We start from the raw sequence: 5,000 nt of genomic DNA, 5'->3' as shown, positions 1-5,000 counted from the left end.
TGTGTGTATGTGTGTGTGTGTGTGTGTGTGTGTGTGTGTGTGTGTGTGTGTGTGTGTGTGTTTTGGTGTGTGTGTGTTTTGTGTTTTGGTGTGTGTGTGGTGTGTGGTGTGTGTGTGTGTGTGTGTGTGTGTTGGTGTGTGTGTATGTATATATATGTGTGTGTGTGTGTGTGTGTGTGTGTGTGTGTGTGTGTGTGTGTGTGTGTGTGTTGTTGTTGTTGTTGTTGTTGTGTTTCCTGACGGCGTGTGGGAGGATTTGGCATGCTAGTTAAAGTCACCGGTAATTGTCTATTTCCGGGAATACGAGAACGGCGGGAGATTGCTGGAGGTTGTTTAAAACACTGAACAAGAAACAGCGTTATGTTCTTTATATTTGGCTTTAAGGCCAGACACTACAGTCAAATAACGACTTTTTTTCCCCTCCGAGTATATCTCTCTTTTTTTTCTTTCTTTTTTTTTGTCTACTAGGTGTATCATCACTTGTGGATCACAAAAAAGTGTTCTTAGATTTCTGTGAATACCTGTTGCAATGGAAAGAAATCATGATCAAAATGGCCGCCAAACAATGTATCAAAGAAATCGGGTTTGTGGTCCATGTGGTGTATGCAGACATTTTTTGTTATGTGGACTTGATACACAATGACATTATCTTCATTTTCACGTGAGATTGTGTTGATTCTTTAGTTATTGTTTTGTTGTTGTTGTTGTTGTTTTTGTTTTTTTGGGGGGGTATTAATTTTTGAAATTTTGGGTATTGCGAAATCCTCAAAATTTACAATGGGCAAAAAGATTGGAACTGCAAGAATTAAAACCCATAGAATATTAAAACCTTCTGGTTGCTGAACTTTAATGAAATGAGATTAGCATGGCATAATTATTTAAAATGCTTTTTTTAAAAAAAGAAAAAAAAGTGGCAAGACATTTTTGTTGAACACAAAAGTAATGCCGTCCCAAAGAAGAGGAAAAGAGAATGGCGAGCAGTGACCGACTACCTGACCTGTAAGCTCATTCATATTTCAGTAAGGCGTCAACCCTTTTACTGACACACGCACAGACACACTCTCGTCATTAGCAGTAACGGGGTGATCTCTATGGTTGACCGACACAGTCCTATAGAGAGAGAGAAAAAAAAACCCTGACTTTTTACACGTATTAGCTTTCGCTGTCATGGTCAGTCGATAGAGTAACAACCCCTACACACTCCTCTGATAAAGAAGCCAAAAGCAAACATAGTCTCGGACATTATGCAAGAATGAAAATAACAATAACAATAACGATAACAACAAAAACATAGACTCTTATAGTCAGAAAAGTCACTGATATATTTCGTTTAGTTCGGCACTGAATTTGGCATCCCGGTTTTCTGGCTAAAGATTTCTTTCATATGAAAACCATTGAAATCCCTTACAAAAACAAAAAACGAAACAACAGCACACCCCCCCCCCCCCCCCCCTCCCCCACCCCCCACAAACAACTATAATGACCCTTCCGAAAATAGGTGAGTGTTTTGGGGGTTCTTTTTTTCTGAGTAGCAGATGGTGACCGACTACACTAAATGAACGCGAAGGAAAATCGCAAGAGCAGCATTGCGCATTTGTAAATGATTAATATTCTTCTTTTTTTTTTTCAAAGTCCACTACGCCACCATGCTACGACACTAAATGGAGACTGTGGACTTTCTGCAGTGTTGAATTTCATGTCCCGGACGCGATAAACATCGTGCATACAGCAGCACTCACTCCACGTGTCGAGTGTCGGTTACATCCCTGTCTGTCTGTCCGTCTGCCTGCCTGCCTGCCTGTCTGTCTGTCCGTCTGTCTGCCTACCAGTCTTGTCTGTCCGTCTGCCTGCCTGCCTCTCTGTCTGTCTGTTTGTCTGCCTGCCTGTCTGTCTGTCAGTCTGCCTGCCTGCCTGCCTGCCTGCCTGTCTGTCTGTTTGTCTGCCTGTCTGTCTGTCTGTTTGTCTGCCTGCCTGCCTGCCTGCCTGTCTGTCTGTTTGTCTGCCTGTCTGTCTGTCTGTTTGTCTGCCTGTGTTTCATAGGTGATCGGGGAGTACGGATGCATGTGCTAGCATTGTGTTTTGTTTTGTTTTGAATCATTTTCTTTCAAACACTTCTTTGCTTCTTTGGTTTACGTCCGTCTTTTGTGGCAAGGGCTGGATGTAGAAAAAAAAAAGCATGTTCTTTGTTTAATCATTTACCCTCGTTAATAAAGAAATTTTCTTGTCATTTCTTATCCTGTGTGTCTGTGTGTGTGTGTGTGTGTGTGTGTGTGTGTGTGACCATCTTTTCTCTGTTTTTACAATGTCTTTTTGTGCATGTTGTATTCAACTGAAATATCTTCAAACACACACACACACACACACACACACACACACACACACACACACACACACACACACACACACACACACACACACACACACACACACACACACACAAAACGTACGCAAAAGCAGACAAATCAAAACAAAACAAAACAAAAAACAAAAAACAAAAAAAGCGCAAATTAAAAAAAACCTGCAAATACAATGCATACAGTCACCCATACAAACCACATTTCCGATTTCTACTCGGAAAAGCAAGGCTAATAAACAGAACAAAAAAGACCTATCCTTATCTATTCAGTTTCATTTGGCACCAAAGCGTGGTATCTTAACTTTCAGGCAACACAGAGATGTTATGGATGATGATGTTGTTGTTTTCTTTGTTTTTGTTTTAATTGTTTGGTTGGTTAGTTGTTTGTTTTTTGTTTGTTTGTGTTTTTTGTTGTTGTTGTTGTTGTTTGTTTTGTTGTTTTTTGTTGTTGTTGTTTGTTTGTTGTTGTTTGTTTGTTGTTGTTTGTTTTGTTGTGTTGTTTTTTTGTTTTCGTTTTGTTGTTGTTTTGTTGTTGCTGGTTTTGGGGGGTAAATAACGACAAACAAAAACCGTTCTGATCGTCATCAATAGAAGCAGCCAAGACAACAGTAACGACCGCGAAACAGGAATGAAACAAACAAACAAACAAAAAAACAACAAAACACACACACACACACACACACACACACACACACACACACACACACACACACACACACACACACACACACACACAAAGTGCTGAGCTGGATTGTTAAAAAAAAAAATGATACTAACTTCTTCTTCTTTTTTTTAACTCCGCTCAGCAACATTGAATGGACACTGTCGGGTGCTGTGCGGTGTCAAGTTCTATGCGTCCTGGACACGGTAACATCGTGCTGACAGTCAGCAGCGTGGTGGGTTTGACGAGTTCTTCAGCTGTCCGCTTAGTCCGCGATACGGCGCACGGCCAGATTCGTTGTTAAAACTCTCTCCATACGAACGGCGAAAGAGACGACGTTAACAGCGTTTCACCACAGTTACCATCATCAAAATATTGCAAGCGGAAGGCTCTTATACTGAAGACGTGAATGTTGACAAAGAATACCACAATTCTTACGACGGAAGCTAAAGGTTGGGTCATTCAGACACCCACTGAACATCCGAGGGGTCTGTGTAGAGGAGAAGAGAGGACTGGCCGTACTGAGTGAGTTAACTCTTTCCATACGAACGGCGAAAGAGACGACGTTAACAGCGTTTCACCACAGTTACCATCATCAAAATATTGCAAGTGGAAGGCTCTCATACTGAAGAGGTGAATGTTGACAAAGAATACCACAATTCTTACGACGGAAGCTAAAGGTTGGGTCATTGAGACACTCACTGGACATCCGAGGGGTCTGTGTAGAGGAGAAGAGAGGACTGGCCGTACTGAGTGAGTTAACTCTCTCCATACGAACGGCGAAAGAGAAGACGTTAACAGCGTATCACCCCAGTTACCACCATCAAAGTATTGCAAGCGGAAGGCTCTCATACTGAAGAGGTGAATGTTGACAAAGAATACCACAATTCTTACGACGGAAGCTAAAGGTTGGGTCATTCAGACACCCACTGAACATCCGAGGGGTCTGTGTAGAGGAGAAGAGAGGACTGGTCGTACTGAGTGAGTTAAGTCGTTGGACAGAGCGTCATTTTTGTCTGTCTATTCTGTTTGTCTCTTCTGTCCGTCTCTAGCTCTTGAATAAAAAACGTTTTGAGTTCTGAGTTCTGTCTCTGTGTCTGCTTCTCTCTCTCTCTCTAATCTCTCCAATAATGTTAAGTCTGTTTTACTCAGTCTGTCTTTGTGGTATATAGCTTCAGACTAAATATCCTTTCTTTGAAATTCAAGTGGAACAGCAAGCTACAATTAACGAATACAGTCATTCGATCATAAAATAAAGTCAAATTTCAGATTTGTGCCTGGAAAAACTGGATAAACACATAAACAAATATATAAACAAGACAGATAATAAATACATACATGAATAAATAAATAAATAAATAAATGAATAAATGATTATTGGATCAACAGGAAAAAACGACATCTGCGATTTCATGAAGGGTTTCCACCACCACCACCACCACCACCACCATCACCCCCTTCCCAAAGAAAACACTCTGACCCTAACCAACAAAAAACAACAGTAACAACTGCAACAACAACGACTACGAAATAAAACATGCATTTATTAGGTTTGGGTTTTGTTATGTGTGTTGTTTTTTTGTTGTTGCTGGTTTTGTTGTTTGTTTGTGTGTGTGTGTGTGTGTGTGTGTGTGCGTGTGTGTGTTTTGTTTGTTTTTTTGGGTTTTTTTTTAGGGGGGGTGTTGTTTTGTTTTTTTAGTATAACAGTTGCTCATAGAAAACCAGAAATGAAATAGATAACCAGATAAATGATAGCGTGCAAGAGCAGGACTGTGCCGCAAAATTATACTATAAAACTGATACGTAAATAAATAAATAAATAAATAAAACGGAAAAAGGAAGGGGAAAAAAAACCCCACCTTTGCTCGACAATATTGAACATTGCAAACAGGGTTTTTCTCCAGTTCAGTTCAGTTACTCAAGGACAAATACATAATTATTGTACGCTACACCACATCTTGTTCTCTTTTTTTTCTTTTTCTT

Source organism: Babylonia areolata, chromosome 5 (assembly GCF_041734735.1).
Source record: "Babylonia areolata isolate BAREFJ2019XMU chromosome 5, ASM4173473v1, whole genome shotgun sequence".
NCBI classification, from domain to species: Eukaryota; Metazoa; Mollusca; class Gastropoda; order Neogastropoda; family Buccinidae; genus Babylonia; species Babylonia areolata.
Note: the sequence above shows the minus strand (reverse complement) of the source record.